The sequence below is a fragment of the Nelusetta ayraudi genome, unplaced genomic scaffold, assembly GCF_046127955.1.
Source record: "Nelusetta ayraudi isolate G7.1 ecotype Tasmania unplaced genomic scaffold, CSIRO-AGI_Nayr_v1 ptg000084l, whole genome shotgun sequence".
Classification (NCBI taxonomy): domain Eukaryota; kingdom Metazoa; phylum Chordata; class Actinopteri; order Tetraodontiformes; family Monacanthidae; genus Nelusetta; species Nelusetta ayraudi.
Window position 1 is genome coordinate 1,624,989 of NW_027466134.1, and position 19,247 is coordinate 1,644,235.

The 19,247-nt window shown below is 43.2% G+C and overlaps 2 protein-coding genes across 4 annotated transcripts in view; one reads left to right on the forward strand and one right to left on the reverse strand.

Annotated features, from left to right (window-relative positions):
• LOC142900668 (glypican-5-like) overlaps nt 1-19,247 on the reverse strand; it is a 446,285-nt gene that overhangs the window by 65,710 nt on the left and 361,328 nt on the right. The gene's annotated exons all lie outside the window — the stretch shown is intronic.
• The window catches only part of lrrc7 (leucine rich repeat containing 7), a 97,867-nt gene that overhangs the window by 2,343 nt on the left and 76,277 nt on the right, over nt 1-19,247 (forward strand). For all 3 annotated transcript variants that reach the window (XM_076045614.1, XM_076045611.1, XM_076045612.1), the window contains exon 2: nt 13,505-13,787. The gene's annotated coding sequence lies outside the window, so the exon portion shown is untranslated. The remainder of the gene's footprint in view (nt 1-13,504; nt 13,788-19,247) is intronic.

Sequence of the window (19,247 nt, forward strand, 5' to 3'; positions counted from 1 at the left end):
AAATCTTCTGAATATTTTAAAACACAGTGTCAGACGGAATGATGTTTGGAACGAGCTGTTTGATAGTGACTTCTCCGCTCAAACAGTCTCTGATTGTAAGTGCATGTGTGATCAGAACTGTAAAGTTAAACAGCCAGTTACCTGCATCCTTTTTACTCCTACCAACTAACTTCATGTCCTCTTTAATACATCCATAAGTCTCCTCTGTGTGTGTGTGTGTGTGTGTGTGTGTGTGTGTGTGTGTGTGTGTGTGTGTGTGTCTGTGTGTGTGTAAACCTAAATAGACAATTCCAACCATTCTTGGATCTAGCCATGGTAATTATCAGTATTGGTATTTGGTATTGGTATTTACATGGTATTCAAGATATGATGCACATTTGTCTGGTAGTGGAAGATGGCGTTGATATAATGTTATTAACAATATTGCACATTGTCAAATTCCGAGTATGTCTACACATACCTAGCTATAAATTCAAATTCTTATTCTGAGTGTTATAGACATCAACACCTGCAATTTCCAAAAGGAATTGTGTAAACATGAAACACTTTATGCACTCAGCATTGACAACACATTAGTATTTCTCAACAGGATATAACACATCCTCTCCCCAGAAAGGAGACCTTTATGTGTCAACTGCTCCATCAGCTGAGTCATCCAACGCACAAACTCCATAAATGCCAAAAGCAGGGGAACTGACGTACACAGTAGCCTGACAGCTTTTTGAATTAGTCACCGGTAAACCTAAATGATTGTGTAATCACCCTGCTCTAAATATTGCCGTGAAGCTGCGCTCCTGTGCTCTCTGTGACAACTGGTCCATTCCAATGGTAAAGAGAACTTATCACAGCGAATATGAATATACCTATTGAATCTGTGAAGCGATCGTTTTGCGCTTCCTGCTTGTTAGCAGTGAGAGTTCGTCAGATATTCCATAACACAGCAGTTCGAGGGGGCTCAGGTCTTTGGCACTACCGCCTGTCTGCCTGCCTGCGTAGGAGGAAACATTTTTTTTTTTCCAAAGCTGTGGGATTGGTTTCTGCCTCCTTGGGCTGTATGCAGAGTAGTGACAGCATGAAGGACAAAGACAGAGGAAGAGAGATGGCTGGGATGAGATGGAAGAGGAGCCAGATTTGAGCCCACCACATCACAAGTACATGGTATTCACCTTAGCCCACGGATTTACGGGGATAGCCCACAGCTGAACGGCTCTTCTGGCCAAGTGGTGGGGTCCTATGATTACAGAGAGCTGCTTAAATCTCTCCTGGCAGGCTATGATTGATAGAGGTTGCAGTAAAACGGATCTTGTTGCAGCACGGCCTGTAATAGACCGACCGTGAATGGCCCAGTGGCTATTCAGGATCAGGATCAGAATCACCTCATTAATCCGTTTTGGGAAATGTGGTGTGATATACAGTTGTACCTTCCAGTTTTAGTGCCGGGTGTGAAGTATTTATAAACTGAAACGCTATAAGGCAAATTTGAAAATATAAAGAATATAATATATACAAGGAATTTATTATGTGTAAGATACTGCATGGGTGCAAATTGCAAATACACTCTCAATGCTATCTATCTATCGATCTATCTATCTATCTATCTATCTGTCTATCTATCTATCTATCTATCTATCTATCTGTCTATCTGTCTAACTAACAGTGCCTTCTCTCTAAATTGTGTGGATAGGATTTGATTGTGGTTGGTGCTGCTGCCACATTGTATTTATATCCGGATGATCTCGTCCACATTCAAGGTTGCCTTTTTTTTCAAAGCAATTTGGGCCAGAAAGATGCACCCATGGCCCTTTGCTGTATCGCTCTCCCTGCAGGGCTCCGTTTTAACATTCTACAATCAAACGTAGTTGCCAAGAAATTTCAGTTCGGACTGTACTTGTTGCCCGGGCAACATTTCCTCAAAATTAACAACCTGTTGAGCTACACCAGTATTTTTCCTGATGCACTGTCAATAGGTTGACCTGTGCCAGCAGCAGAGTCTTAAGAAAAGTGTGCAAATCGCTTGAGATAGATTCAGAGATAGATTTCATCATTTGTCCACAGGAAGAGATGTGTTGATCTTCATATGGCGAAATTAGATTCTGGTGCTTTGCTCCTTCCACAAACAGGCACGTTTGGCTGAGGCTGAGGTATAACAAATTCTCCTGACTGGTTTCAGTACCAGGTTGGTTCTCTTTTCAGTATATATGTGTATATATATATATATATGTATGTATATATCTATATATCTATATCTATATATATATATATATATATATATATATATATATATATATATATATATATATATATATGAATAAATAAAATACATTCTCTTTAAGCATTTCAGGATAATAACATTCATAAGCCTTTTTGTCCGTACAGTAATGGAAATAACTACTGCTTTGTGCATTCTGCACTGTTTCACCTGTCATTGTGACTCTCCTCCTACATAATACAAATTCAGGGGGAAATTCCTTGAGAAGCTTGCTGTGCTGGGTTGTACATGAGATATTACTGAAATGTTTGGAGTTCCAAATTCAGAGCGCAAGGTTAGGGTTTACTAAATAAGGTCCTGCTTTTCTAAGAAACATCATGTTTGTTGGATGGACAGGAAAATCCAAATCAATATTCATCTGATGTTTTGGGTCAAGACAAAAAAAAAATTGTCTGTTGTAATAATGTTAACCCAATTGAAAATTTAAGAGGCCTGTGGGTTGTGTTCCATTGTCAGCAAATGTGATGTAAGACTGTGGTAAAGCTGTCCCAACTGGTTGGCACATGCTGCAGGCGTCAGTTTCAGTAAGAGCCACACTCATACAATCTAAGGAGTTAAACGTTTTTATTTGTAAAACAAATGGCAGTTATTTCAAAGATGATGCTCTTTATCTGCGAATAAAGTCAGACAATATTGCCCCATTCCAGACAGACTGTAAGTGCAAATCTGCCCTCCACAGTTACAGTTTGGTTGCATCATTCTCTGTTGGGGTTGTAATGGAAAAGTATTCTTGTGTTATTCTTTATCTTGGTTTATATTGTATGATCACTAGTAGCACGTGTAAACTGTTAGAATCCTAGGTTAACATATATGCATCGTATTTCATTTTCCTTTATGGCCTGCCACGGATGTGCTCATCCTCTCCCTGTACAGGATGTGAGCTGTGAAATCGGTCAACTATCGTATAGTCGTTGGTTTGTTTCTCTCTGTTCTCCTCCCTGTTCTTTCCTTATCTCTTCCCCTCCCGGTCTACTGTATAAAAGACCTTCTTCCTCCTTCCCTCTTTGCACATGCACTCGCACTCCCATTTTTACTGTGTTTTGTGCCTCGGAGCTCCGATCCATTATTTTATTGTTTGTTCATTAAATTACTTATTATCCCAGCATTCCTGCATCGGCATCTTCGCTCTTTTCCACAACAGGGTTTTGAAATGATAAAAGATGAATAGAGAGGGGAAAAGGAAGGAAGCAAGAGAAGGCAGACTCAGAAAATGGATGACAAGAATAAAGATTGCGGGTGATTGTCAATGGTTTTAAGCGCAACTTTTGAAGACATTCACTTAAATGCTGACATGTTTTCTGAAAATTAAGAAACAATATCATGCTGGGTAAAGTGGTCTGGAGACATTAGCTCAGCCTAGTAATGAGATTTGAACTGTTTCCATTATTGAACAGCGTGATGCCTTGTGTTAATCCGAGAAGCTAACCACAGACCACAATCAATAGCTCTGATTGTCATGCTGTTTCATATAACTGGTGTGGTTGTCATACCGAATAAGGAAAGAAGGAGGAGTTGTTTTTGGCATTTTGTCAATAATAGGGCATATTTTAATGATTTTTGAAAGCAATTAGAAAGTCGTTATCATCTCAACCAATATCTTAATATTATATAATAATCTTTAATTCCATTAATAAAATAATGGGGGGCTGTTCAAAATCTCCTGTAGTGATTGTGACATTTGACATTGCTCAAGTAGCGCTTTGCTCCTTGAGCAATTTGAATGCGAAGACCTATGTGAAGTTTCACTGCTAAAACTTCACATAGGTCACCGATCCACTTCCAGAAAAAGAACTAGTTAATACTTTGCTTTCCTCTTCAAAACTAATGGGAGGATTCAATAGTTTTCCACCAGGGGTCGTGCCAAGGTTTGATAGATCCTCATAGATCTTGGCAGTCTTTGGAATTCCTGTTACTAAAACCAATGAAAGGGGGGAAATACTCTCACAGACAAGAATGAACAGTGTTTGGAAAACCACAGCGAGACAATTCACTGAGATTATGTTCAAAGAGACCAACCATTTTAAAAATAAGCTTTTATGGGAGGCTTCAAACAGAGGGGTTAAATCTTCTGTTTTCTGGGATTTTTTTTGCATCATCAATCTTGCGGGGCAACTACACTGTAGTCCTGGAACTAGAATAAAAGGTCAGATCAGGGGGTTGTAGTGTGGGTCCTGTAAATGCCACCTTTGTGCGAGATGGAACAGTGGTATAAAATGTTCTGACACAAAAGGCAAAGTGTTAAGAGGAGAAAGAAGCTGGATTTGTTATCACCATCTAGCAAAGGTACAACCATCACAGCACAGTCACGGACTGTGAGAAGCCTGTGCTCATTCTGCCCTGATACAGTATATATCGGATATTTGACAGTCGCTATAGTCGCAAGTTTTTACGGCTGTTAAATGCTGAAAGATTTCACCCTCATAGGCATGCAAAATGGTCTAATCTATAATGGTATAATCTGTGCTAGAAGTATTAAGGTATGAGATCATACAGTTTGGGTCCTTGACACTTCCCGAGGCTATTAAATTGTTTGATTGGGGAAGTGCTCAAGGTGCTCAAAGATCTCCCAAGCCCCTTGGGGGCGTTAAGACTTTACATCCAAATCCTACGTTTCTACCATTTTGTGGCACATTCAGACACATTGACTCCTCTTCTCTCTTTGCTACAGCTCCAGGTTACCATAGCACCTGACAGGGAAAAAAAAAAGTCAACCCACACAGTCTCTGCTACCTACCACTCGCGCTCTTCCTCTCTACCGCTCCAGCCTGCCGTTGTCTCTCTCCTCTCACGCCATCCACCTCATTCCTCTTTTCGTCCCCTCTTCTTCCTGCTGTCCAGCTCGGCGCCATTTAAATCTGGCGGCGCATCATTTCCTATGGCTCTCGTGACCGCTGTCTCTGTGTGTTTATGGTGGGGGAAGGGGTTGGTCATATGTATAAATGTTTGGCTATGAATATGCAGACATGTTCTGTCCAACATGACAACTCAGCCTCACTCTCCACCCACACATAGAGAGGATGCCAATGGACACAAACACACACACACACACAAACACGGCTCTGCAGGGCAGAATGAGCTCTGACTGAACCCTCCTGATTCTCTTGACGTGCTTGACAGTCATCAGCTAGAACAGGCCACTAATGTGTGTGAGTATTTGTTATTTTCCTCGTCAGTAATTGCTGCTTTGTCAAACGCTAAACACATGTGCTCCTTGGAAACAGGTGTGGATCGTGTGTGTGTGTGTGTGTGTGTGTGTGTGTGTGTGTGTGTGTGTGTGTGTGTGTGTGTGTGTGTGTGTGTGTGTGTGTGTGTGTGTGTGTGTGTGAGTACGTGACTCATCGGAGAACCCTCCAGCCATTAGCCGCTAACACGGGCGGCGTCGGCCAGCTAGTCGATGTGAGGTTGCGGCCGACACACTCTGAAGATGACGGAAGAGAAATGGTTGTCAAGTGTGTTTGACTCTGAAGTTGTCGCCGCTCGTCAACCAGGCTTTCGTCTCAAATAGGGCTGGGGGCTGAACTTTTACATGCATTTGTAGCACCAATGTAAATGCTCCGATCCGTTGGAACATCATCAAATTTATCATCTTTCGGTGTCCAAATTCTGATATCCAAGAAAGTAAATGTTAGCCTAATCTTAGCGTCTAAGAACCAGTAACCAGTTGGTATACGTGTGTCAAGATCATTAGTCTCATGCCAACAAAGTCTAAACACGTTTACTGCACTTCACCGAGGTAGATCAAAAGAAAGCAAAATGCAACATTTGTGCCAAGGATTGCGACAAAGGACGGGAATACAACAAACTGGATTTGGAGAAAAATACTCATTTGAATCAACAGTAAAATGAAAATTTTATGCTGTAATTGCCATGTATGCTTGTCGTTCAAGTTGGCTTTAAAGCATCTGTCATCAAGGATAGTTCTGGAATCAAAACCAATGTATCAAAAATGTTTGAATGATACCCAGCTTAGTCTTTTGCACAGCCAACCCCATTTTCCTGATCTAACTCTGGTAATGTGTCAAAAAATAATGTATGAGAGCAGAGAGCTGTGAAACATCTGATAAATAGCCTCCAGTAATGTTACCTGCAGCAACACTGATTGCGGGAGTGACGATAAGCGACTTTGTGCTCCTCGTCTGTGCTTCAGGCAGCTGATCGACACATGAGGCATCACCATTTCCTGGAATCAAAGGCTGCCTTCACGCTGCCTGTTTTAATGCTCAGTTTCATTTCCCATTTTGTTTTTTGGGTGGTTCTTCCCTTTGTAATTGAATGGCCATCACACACACACATGAACAGTGTAAGGCCCGGACGTGAGTTTGTTTAAACCATGTCCGTCATTAATTTTTGAACCCAAGGTCATCCTACAGTGTATGAAGGACTTATTTGAGTTGAAAGTACCGAGTGCTGCATGACAGACGATAACTCACACTCTCACAGGCAGTAGTATTAGTGGGACCCACATATTAAAGCGCTGTGTATATTTTGCTTATATATCTGATTAATTTCACAATAATGTGCTTTTGAAGTGGAAAAGCAGGCAGGAGGATATTTACTTACTATTTTCTTCCCTACTAATGATGTATAGTTCCCATTTTGCCATCGCAGTTGTTCATATTATAATTTAAATGCAACTACCAGTCTCATATGTGACCAGTTTAAGGCCTTAAAGTTGCATGTAGCATGCATGGGTGCAATTTTGGGCCCTACGACTTTACAATCTTAGGTTTGGGCCCCACCTCCCATACATAATGTATTAATAACACTGTCCTCTGGGGTTTCCCAATGGCTGCTGGGCCCATAGAATAGTCTCATGTTTTTCCCCTTAATGCTGCCCCAGCACAGAACATGTGGGGAACAGTACTTTTAATATGATTCATATTAAATTTAGATCTTAATTTTCCTCCCTTTTGAAGTGTATTTAGACAGTGTTTCATCACATACTTACAAATGTGTTTTTGATTATAGTGTGTGTGTGTGTGTGTGTGTGTGTGTGTGTGTCTCTCCGCGTTTCAACGTGTGTTTCAGACTGTGCAGTAGATGGAGCCCTGGTTCCAGGTAGACTGCAAATGTCACATAGCCAGTGGCTGCATGTCTGTGCTTTGTAACTAACTAGACATCACTTCTCATAGTGTTGCAACATTTCACAAAACTAAACCTGAAAAGAAATACCTAAACAAATCAAGCAAAATGCATCTGTGAATAAAAAATGGTTAGAGTATCTATCATGTGAAAGAAAATTATTAATTATTATACATAATTATAATTATTATTTAAAGATAAGAACATGCCATTCAGACTCTCCCTAACCAAAGCACACACAAAAAAATCCAATTCAAGTCTATTAGGTTCATATAAAGCAAACTTGAAGAATGAGCTTTGTTAATATTTCCTGACAATTTTTACTATGATTCTCCCATCTTGATTTTTTTAAGCAGTTGACCATTTGACAGAAATGATCCTGTGAAAAACTTCCCTCCTCCTGGGGACTTTAAATAAGGAACACTGCCAATTTGCACACGCCAATCCAGAGTCATTTAATTGATAAGCGTAAAGCTAATTAGGTGCACTGCATGTGATGGAAAGATAGACGGATAGACAGCCTCCTCCTCTCTGTGGGCTTCTCATTTGTTTCCATGGTAACAGTGTGTTGCTGAGTTGGTTGTCAATGCTGCCCACTCAGCCCGCAGAGCTGTTCAACACACATACACACACACACACACATATATGCAGGTACTTACTCACTCATTCACTCAGTCTTTCATGCAGATGCACAACTGTTGCATCGACCTGAGAACACACACACACACACACACACGTATGTGAGAATGATAATAATTATGTGTATACAGACACAGGGCCAGTAAATCACATCTGCTGCCTGCGAGCACAAATACATCTGCAGCAGTTTGCATGTGTGCGTTCCTATTGATTGGTTCTAGTACAGATCCATGAAGAAACTCTAAAGCGGTGTGTGTATAATGTAGCAATCCCACTCAGAGCGCTGCAGAGACAAAGACGGAAACAGAAATACCAAAGTAGGTTAGAGCAAAGCATTCTGGGATAGCAGGATACCCCTTGGGCTTCTGCATGAGGCTCTCTATCTCCCTCTCGGTGCTTCCATCTCTGACTCTTTCCTTCTTGGACTTCATTTTAATCGGCATTATTTTCTCTTTCTTGCGCCCTTTCTCCTTTTGCTTTCATCGCTCATATCATGTCTTGTCAAGGTCTCTCCCTCTCCCTCCCTGCTTGAGCCTGTTGTGTTTTTTTTGTGTGAGTAAAATGCTGCTACCTTTTTATTAGTATCGGCAGGAGAAGGTCAGATTATGGGTGTTTAAATAAACAATGTAGGTTTTATAAACGGGTCTTCAATCTCCATCTTAGCTTTATGCATACCACTGTGTGTGTGTGTGTGTGTGTGTGTGTGTGTGTGTGTGTGTGTGTGTGTGTGTGTGTGTGTGTGTGTGTGTGTGTGTGTGTGTATTTTTTTTCACTCTCAGCCCTGCAGAGGTTGTGTTGTAAATTCCTTTTTCTGCCACTGTGTGGAGTCAAGGCAAACATTCCATCCCGATCTGCTCTGCTCTGCCCTGATGCACCATATCTATTTATATTCTTTTCCGCTTAGTCCTGATTAGTAAGTTGAACCGGTGAGTCTTGGTCATTATCATTCCTAAATATAGATATTTGAAAATAACATCCTACAGTTATTTGTCTAACAACTTTGCAAACTTAAAATCAGTGTAGAGCGTGTGAGGGAACTATTTGAGTTGCTGCATGACAGAGAAGACCCTGATTGGTTGCAGCATCAGTGGGACCAGCATGTTCAAGCTTGACTCTAAAATATCACATGTGTCTTGGGCCCACATATGTGATAGACATGCGTGCACAAATATGTCACTTTTATTCTTATTAATTTCCCTCTAACGTGCAGCTAAAGCAGGAATGCAGGCAGGATGTACTTTTTATGCCATTTAAAAAAAAAAAAAAAAAAAATCTTACCATTTGTCAACCACCAGAGGGCATAAACATGTTACCATGCAATATTGATGCAGCACTATTTTTACTGGTAAGATAAACCTATCTTTCATTCTGTCATGTACGTAGTATGCTAATAAACATTATGTTAAATGAAACAAAGAATGTAAAAAGAAAAAAATATGTACATACAAAGCGGCATTGCCATTTGAATAAAATGACCAACGAGGACCATAAACTTAATTAACACAATTACTCACTGACATGTTTTAACAAAAATACTTAAATCCTTCTGCTGGTACCAATAAAACCTTGATGCTAATGTAGGGCTGTCCGAATACTGTCAGCGTTATTATCTGTTAAAGAGGAAAAAAATGTCCTTATTAGCACGTATTGACATCATTAGTTTTTTTTAGCAGCCCGTCTGTCACTTCCTAGAATTATTAGTGCTGTTATTATTTTGCCTTTTAGTCATTTTGTTTCACAAAAAAGTCTCCTGTGACGAGGATGAGGCTGTAACAACTGTCAAAAAAATGAGAGAGGGAGAGAGAAGTATGGATGGTTTTGGAAGGGGAGAACGCACTTTGGTGGATCTGTCGGTGATGAGTTGAAGAGTTGCTGGCTTGAATCCCACCACGGTGCTTTGGATTATAGTGACACTTTGGAGGGAAATGTTTCTGAGCTTCTTTTTTTTTAATATAAGCCATTGATAAACCTCCACTGTTCAGTCTGTTCTAAATATTCAAAAAAATCAAGTGAAGAGAGGAAAGTTTTGAGATTGGGCGAATTGAACGAGATGGGGGATTGACGGTGGCCATAGTAGTCGATTATCGTGAGGCAACCTCACACCAAGAAAGCAGCCTCAAGGGGGCGCTCCCAAGCCCAGATAAATGCAAGGGGGTTGTTTCAGTACCATCGTCTGACGTAAAAACGTAAAAAAAAACCTGAACTACTGAGAGAGATTTGCTTGTAATCAGGAGCGTAGGGTAGAAACAAATGACGAGGGAGGATGAGAAAAATGACGAGACGATGATTGAGAAATAAGGGTGAACGCACAAGGTTGGAAAGGCAGGGAAAGGGAGAGGAGACTCTAGAGAAAGGGCTCGTAGAGGAGAGGAGGGACAACAGGATGTATGGGACCACTCTAAGTTTCTTCGCCATGTGCGGCATTGTCATGCCTTTCTCCTCACGTGGCTCTCCACCCTCCCACCTCCTCTTGCTCCTCCCACTCCCCGAGTGTCTCTCCAGTCCTCTTCTACTGCCCGGGTCCCTCCCACCCTACGACAGGGATGTATAGATTGGTACCCACCCCGCCTCCCCTCATCCCATCCCATCTCATCATCTCAGTAATTCATAAGGAGTACGCATGTGGCCTTGCATTGGTGTGTGTGTGTGTGTGTGTGTGTGTGTGTGTGTGTGTGTGTGTGTGTGTGTGTGTGTGTGTGTGTGTGTGTGTGTGTGTGTGTGTGTGTGCGTGCGTGCGTGCGTGCGTGCGTGCGTGTGTGTGCGCCTGGTGGCAGGGTCTTTATGGAGACGGTGCGCCCGTGTGTTTCTCTGTGTCAGCGTCCCAGAAAAAGGGCCGACCTCGGGGAGTTGTGCTCCACTTTCGCTCCGTTATTAATTCACCCTGCGCTCCCACTGTGTTTGCCAGGCTGGGACGGCGTGGAAGGAGGGCGGGACAGAGTTTAGCAGAAGAAAGGGAGGAAAAAGTGCCACGTAAATGAGCTCGAAAGGCACAGAGATGGATTGTAAACACTCGCCCCTGTTGTTTCCCTGAGCGAAGCACGAAGTAGCAATTAGACACTTGGTGACGCCGACGATTATGTCAGACTTTCTGATCGAAACCCCGTCCTCGAGGAGCTGTGGCCAGGCTTCCGACGATGGGCAATCGTATTTTAACGTGCCGACAGGGTGAAGCCGGGGAAAACGAAGTAAACCTTTTCTTGTCATTAATTTTGTCTCCAATCCAAGTTGCCTCGGATTTTAATTCGCTTCACTGACGGATTCCTGCCCACGGAGCAGAAGATGGCTTGGCCAAAGAAAACAGCTGCTCCTCTGTTTCAGAGGGTAGCTGCAGCTTGTGTTATGGGGTTACTTTTAGGGCGACACGGTGGTGCAGTGGTTAGCGCTGTTGCCTCACAGCATGAAGGTCATGGGTTCCTTTCTGCGTGGAGTTTGCATGTTCTCTCTGTGTCTAGGTGGGTTCTCTCCAGGCACTCTAGCTTTCTCCCACAGTCCACAAAAATTAACTTGAGGCCAATTGGAAACTCTGAATTGTTTGCCCCACCCCACCCTTGCCCAGTGGCAGCTTGAGCAGGCTCCAGCAGACCCCGGCGGCCCTGAATGCAGGCATAGTACAGAAAATGGATGGAAGGATGTTGCTTTTAGAGAAGAAGTGCATCCACGATGCAAACTGCGGTTCGGGTGCGAGTATGACTTTATCAAAGAAACAAAAGAATTCAAGATGATCAGGAGTCCTGGATGGTGGCGGGAGGAGCAGGAGTTGAGCACGACAGGTGAAGGAAACTCAGATTGGCTGGAAACAAAGCTGTTTGTGGCAGTGCGGTTTGAAGTTGCAGGCACATGGATGAGTTGACTGACAAACTGGTGAAGATTGGAAAGTCTGACCAGACGTACTGAACTTGATGAAGCGCCTGAACTCAGAGGTCATGCCTTCCATGCTGCATTTCTTGACAAATTGACTTCTGGCTACGAAATTAATTGCATTACAGACTTGGTTCTGTGTGTGTGTGTGTGTGTGTGTGTGTGTGTGTGTGTGTGTGTGTGTGTGTGTGTGTGTGCGCGCGCGCTTAATGTGAGAAATGTGAGGTTGGCTGTCGATTAGTCGGGTTTTACTGACTCAAAGTAGCTCTCAGACCAGTGCAGTTTAATTTATAGCAGACTCCTTGCCAAAGTAATAGCAACTGCAGATTAAGACACGTAGCCTCTCACGCAGACTCTTATGCAGGAATCTCCAGGGATACAAACAGCAGTTTGAAGATGCAAAGCCGAATTTATTTTAAAGCGGGTCAATGACTGACAAGTGTGGAATTGCTCGGCGGATATAAGAAGCTGTGATATAAACCGCATGCAATCTATTTATATACGTACCGTTTTTGTGCGAGCATGCGTGCTGGTATGTAGGCTAACACTCTCTGCCTTGATCATAAATTCAACAACAAGGCTTTTGTCGCTGTAAAGAACCTTAACAGTGACTCACGCATCGCATCGCCATGGCGACGAACAACCCCGCATGATTAGGTGCTGTTCCATTGCTCGGACAAAGTGACAGGAAGCTGCTGCTGTCGCGCCGTTGCCGTTTTGACTTCGTAATGGACGCAGGGCAAAACCCCCGGCAAACTGTTTGTGTTGTGTGGGGATGCACTGCAGTGTTTGCGACCTGACTTGAGGTCGCGGCACGCTTTACGTACGTCACCATGTATAGTCTGCAGTTGATTACCTTCGCTAGTAGAGTCCAGTTTTTAGTATGGTCTCCTTTATATTTAATATTATAATATTTAATAAAACACCTGTGGAATTTAGCAAAACGAACATGTTATATGTCTCTTAGCTGTTTCTCAAATGAACCCAAAACCTGGAAACTGAGCTTCTAAAGTCACTGATGACTAATACAAGACGTTGTGACAACAGGGTTATGCTACTGGCTGGGAGATCCTCAACAGTTTGTCATCCAACTGGCACAAACGTACATACTCTCAGGTTCATAATAATATAATTTTGAAACTATGTCATTTTTGGCGGCTAGACACTTTTCATGTTCCCACTTGTGTCATAGTTCTGTGGATTTTCTTCAGACTATTTTCTTCAAATTGGCTCCACACCATGAATCATGAGTCTATTTATTCTTTCTCACCTTACACCGAGAGATTTACTTAAAATATCCAGTGTTTATCCTGGAGGAACAGCTTGAGTCTAACGTAACTATTTTTAACATACCTGTCTCGCCTTCATTTCACATTGCTGTATATTATTTACAAGTGTTAAATGCTCATTTGGTGGCAGCACAGATGTGAGAAAATGTCAACCCAATATTGTCTTTTAGTCGATCACATTAATAGAGATCAGTCATTCTGTTTGCAACTAAAGGACGTTAAAGCGAATGAAAATATATATATTTTTTGCAGTTGAAGTATGTTTAGATCGACATATGTTCACTCGAAAAAATAAGATACACTTGGCAACTTTGCATACAGGAGCATGATTTTCCTGTTCCTCCTCTTTCTGTTCACATTTTCGCAGGAAACCTATATGAAGACGGCGGCAACAGTTTCAGCAAGAAGGCTCGCTGTGGCTGCGTAACTGAATGACAAACTGGCACAAGCATGCTCAGCGGAGTGCGGCACCCATAAGGCCTCCAGGGGCCCAAGTGGGTAGCGTGAGAAGGAGGCAGAGATGAACCTGATCACTGAAAGGATGTCGCCTGGAGATAAAAGCTCCACCCACCACTGATCTTCAGGGGGACTGACAACTGGACCGACTCCTCCAACGTCATCGTCTGAGTCCCCATTGGCCGGCAGTACAGGTAGGATATGTTGGGTTTTTTTCCCCCTGCTTCTCAGATAGGCTTTTGTCAGAATCAGCAGCTTTCCTAATTATCACCCAGACTGTGGAGGTGGAGGATGGTAATGAAAAGGAAAGCGGAAGACGAATGTGGAGTGGGAGGTATGAAATGGCTCGACAGAAGTTGAACAGTTGAGACAGCAAGGCAAGCAGCACTTTAGGTTCGGGATGTGGAGGAAAATAGGAAGAAATGGGATAAGGAGGTGTGTGGTAACGTGGAAAAAAAACCTGATCGACCAGATGAAATGTTTTTTTTACAGCAAATTTATTAGATTCCAAAAAACTTGTTTAATTTAATGCATGTTGTGAGAGTTGCTTTTAGTCACTGGTGCAAGGGTTCAGCGTTAGACTTAAAATAATAAATAAACCGTAGTTGATCTGCCATGTTTAATTAAACCTTTCTCAAATCCACTTGGAATCAAAGGCTTAAATGTCTTTTCCACTGACAGAAGCCTTTAGTGACGTGCTTGTTCTCTGGCACTGGCAGTACCAGTGTTCTCTTCTTCATTGTCTTCTTCAAGGTCGTCTTGCAATCGCGTCTTGTTTGCCCACATCTAGTTCCTCATTCTTTCTTCTCAAACCGGTTCCCCTCTTATCAGTGTCACATGTCAGACTGAAGTAAGTGTTGCCAGGTTAAAGTCAGCTTCAAGTCAGCTTCAATCGTTATCAATTTGCACGACGTTGGCTTAACAGCAGGATCAGCTGCGAAGCTGCCATTCCAATGATATGCCTTTGAATAATGACTTCTTAGTTTTTTTTTTGTTTTTTTTTTAAATGAAAATCACTCCTGCTTGTGTCAAAAAAGCCATATTGGAACATTTGTAGTATGGAAATCGGGTTCCTGTGTAACATGCATATATAAGTTTAAAAAGATGAACCCACACAAAACATGCTGCTTTTTGCCCCTCTCTTTCCTCTTACCAACATCCCACTGTGTGAACACTGGCATCACAGGTACTCAGGTGACTGTGAAACAGCAGCTGTGGCATCAGCAGCAGCTGCAGCAGCTGGCAAGTCAGTTTTGTTTAATCACACGAGCCTCATGGGAAACATCCAAACTCTGAGAGTGAACTCGTGCTGATAAAAGCAGCCAGAGCAGCGGTGAAAATTAACTTAACTTGTTGTGAAAGAACAAACGCGCACGGTACTTTGTCTGCGCTCATGTTGTTGTTTTGTTGGTGATGACGCTTCTAGAGGAAATCTAGCCTAATTTCAAAAGTTCAAAAAAGGTTGATGGCGACCTTTGGGGAACACATCCCAAAACCCTGCAATCCGAAGACCTGTGGGACGACATCTTGACTGATAGAGGTTGCAACACACTGTTTACTCAGTCTGCATGCTGGGACCAAACAGGGTTACTGAAATAGACAGACACCCACATTGCTTTAGTTACACGATCATCTGAAATTCCTTGAGTGCATCATCAATTTCATTGACTAAATGTTTGTGTGCGCCGACCCTCCAACTGGACACTAACTTCATCCTACTCCCACCCCCACATTGGAAGCAGTGGTCCCAGAACCCCTTATCTAATATCTTCTTCTCCTCTGTGTTCTTCCCCTCAGCCAATCATCTGCCTCCATCTTAGCCTATCTTCCGCATCTGCACCTATCACACTACCTAATTTCATGTACTCCTCATCCATAAATCTCCTCTTTGCTCTTCCTCGAGGCCTCCTGTCTGCCAATTCCAACCTCAGCACCCTTCGACACTTCACCGTCCCGTGCCTGGTCTGGACGTGTTTGACCTCTCTGCCTTCACTCTTGACAGAATTAGTCAGAACTTTTCTCATTGTGAGGTGCTGAGCAGCACCATTGTCGAAGACCCCTTGAGTTCCCAGACCCTACATTGAAGTCCACCTCCAACAGCATAATGTTAGTATCTGGTGGTTAGGATTACAGTATGTGCATCGTTGTGCACGTGCGTGGCTGTGTTTTGGGGCAGGGGGGGGTGATCACTCTGCTTGTGCTCTTTCCCTCTCTTGCCCCCTTCCTGTCTGTGGTTTCCATGGAAATCAGTTCTACCCATTCCCTCTCTGCTGAGTCAGGAAGCAGAGGGTGCAGTTTGACTTTGCTGATTCTGCCACAATCACTAGGTGGCATCTCAGACCCATGTGCTGCTTGCTTGTAACCGTCACAATAAACACTATAGTTTGAGTGACTTTCGTTGAAACTTCACACAAAAGTTTTGATTCAGTTTTTAGTACTTTGCCTGTTTATGTGCAATTATAAAAATGTGTATGTTGTGATTTGGATCATTACAAAATAGAGTCTGTCAATAGGTCTGTCTCAATGAGAGTGATTTCAGATGTATGTGCCTGAGAAAACATATCCATTTCTTAGGATGCCAGTATTTTTATTGCCAATTGTGTATAACATAGGCCAGAGTGTTTTTTTGTGGTGTTTTTTGAATTCACGTGAGGAAAACCAAATTGTCGGTACCAATCATATGGTGATGGTAACGCTCCTTTGCATCTCACCGTTGTATGATCTCTGCATTCTCAGAAGCAGCTATTTACCTCCAGCTGTTGCCCAGCAACCAATATAAGTATGATTCACTGCACATTTGCGGTTGGTCGTGTCAAATAGCGCCCTGCTGCTGGTCAAGCTGGAGGGTGTGCATTAGAGGAAAAAGGGGGACTGTCTTACGTGTTGACCAAATAAATATAATGACCCAGAATGAGGGAGGGCTGTGTGTGCAGACGGCAGGGGGTCCGTCCATCCACCAGCCAGTTGTAGACGTCATGGTAAAGTCAATGCAAGCAGCCTTCTTGCTCCACATTCTACAATTGCAGAAAGACATCAGTGCACCTGGTGCATTATCTGAAAAGATTTTTTTGTGGTTCCAAGAAATTGGGCCTTGCTGTCAGGCTTCCATTTAATAAACTCGGTAAGGTCAACTAACGAAAACTCCTTTTTTTTTTCTTTTTTTTTTTGCCATGCCACAAAATCTACACAAAGCACAGCAGCTTCATCCCTTGGGTGCCATGTTTTCCTCGTAGCGTTTATCTCCTACACTGACTCAGCAGGGTGACTGAGCTGTAATTAACGCTGTGCAGAGGGTAGTGTGCGCTCTGTATGGTATCATCCAACATGCTCGCGTTAAAAAAAACTCAACATTTTGTGCGTCAGAATGTTTCTGCAGAGTTTCATATGTGTCGTTTTTGGGCAGAGTGAGTCTTCTGGCACCTCTTTTGTGTGAGGGACATTTCTCCATAATGACTCCTTTTGTGATGATGGTTTCTACCAATGGAGGGAGGACAGTGGAGAAACGCACAACTGTTGTGCGAGTCCGTCGGAAATGAAGCGACTGCCAATGAATCCCTCGGGAGTAAATCTTCCGGCTGAGCCGAGTTAATGGCCATTGTGAAAATCCCCTGTGTGAGTCACTCTCTTGGCCACAAACGCAGGAACCTCCAAATGAGAAAACATTATCTTAATCCCAAGTAAAGAAGCAAATCCAGCTCCACACACCCCCCCCCAACCCACCGTCCAATAGAGAGGATAGTTTGCCGAACACGTTATCTGGTGTCAGTCAAGCTGTTATATACAACGTACTTGATGAGAAATGTTTCTAGATTTGCATAGTGCAGAACACACAACTGATGAGCAAGACATTAGCCACTGACGCGAGGCCAACCAGAAGTTGAAGAAGATGAATCTAAGTATTTATACCAGTGTTTGGCTGGTATGATAGAGCACCCTCCTCATAAGCAATGCTTTGGCATGAATCACGCAACTAACAAATCACTATGTGAAAAAAAAAAAGAAATAAACCTTGACATTTTGAAATGTGTAAAACGAAAACACGGTGTACTAAAAATTTGATTATCAACATAAACCATTCAACATTTTCAAGGATCTTATCAGTAAAGTACAGAGTTATAGTCAAAGAAAATACACGCTTCTGCAAAAGGAAAATTTGGATATATATTTTATTTCAGCAATATTTTTTTCTTTTCTGTTTTCCCCGAAAAATATTTTCCTTTTTTTTCTCCCAGACCTCCCAAAGTTAAGTTTGAGTGTATTTTTTTCATTTGCTCACTCTTGTATTTTTTCACCATAGAATTCTGGTGCATCCTCAGCTGAATAGCTTTTGTTCTATTCTTTCAAAATGTTGGAAAACATGACTTGAGGCCAACTGCTTGAAGGGTGATTAACTGAGGTTGATGTTAATGAACTGGCATTGAAGGGAGGCGCAACAGCAGGAAGCCACAGACAACAGTTTTTACCTAGGGTTGAACAACAAACTGCATATTCTCTGTTCAAGAGTGGTTTAAAGCTCAAAGTTTAGTCTCACATTTTCCATGATGGCCAACTGATTTTGATGAAGTCGCTCGACACGCGGGGCGCTCTTGTCATCCCGAGCACCGGAGCACGTCTTCACGTCTCAATCTGCTCCTCTGGCACCCTCTCCTCCTCTCCTCAGGTATTGTCTCTTCCTCAGCGGTTGCCATAGCAACAGGGAGCCTCCAGCGAAGAAAGTGAAAGAGCGGAGAGGGAAAAAAGACAGAAACGTGAGGGAGCGAAAAAGAGGGCGGTGGAGGAGAAAACTTTTGGGGGTCGAACGCCGCGAGTCCGTCCCAAACGCTTTCCTCCGTTTGTTTCCTGGGTTTCCCGGAGCTTCTCCCGGAGCTTCTCATCTGTTCCCTCCATCCATCCCTCCGGCCTCGTCGCCAACCCCTCATCCAACCCTCTGCATCCTGGAGTTAAGGGCCAATTAAGCCTCCAGGGTTTGTGATACATACAGCTGCACTTTCCCCCTGTGTGCGTGTGCGTGTGCATGTGTGTGGTGCACGTGCAGTGAGACTCGTGCTCCGCCACACGCAGGGCAGAAGGGATTCTTGCTGGAGGTTCAAGCTGCTTGTTAACTGCATTATTTACTTGTTGCTGCGGGTTGATTTAAGGCAAAGAGTCACAAAGGGTGTCCCTCCACCGCAGGCCTGACTTCATCACGAGCTCGATTTCGCTGCTTCCACCGTTTTACTTTCTCGCATACTTCAGAGTTGCAAAAAAAACGAAACGTTTCCCGCCCATCAAGGATTCAGCAGCGGCGGAAGTTCAAAAAGTCAGCAGACTTCCGGACTTGGCTCGAGAAGGAATCGATGAAATGTTTATGCGAGCTGAAGGGGCTGACGGGGAGTGTGTATGCGCGCGTGCGCGCGCGTATCGGCAGTTTTAATCTCATTCATATATTCATGGACGGGCAGAAGTGCTGACGCAAGCGGGAGGGAGAGGAGGCACGGAAGTGGGAGGAAGAAGGTGTGAGATAAAGTGTCAGGAGGAGAGCGAAAATCCAGAGACGTATGCATCGCTCCGTCCGTCCGTCCGTCCGTCCGTCCGTCCAGAGTGGCGGGGATTATATTTAAAACACACATGCCGTGGATGAATAATGAATGGCGGTGGGGCAAAATAGATGCGGA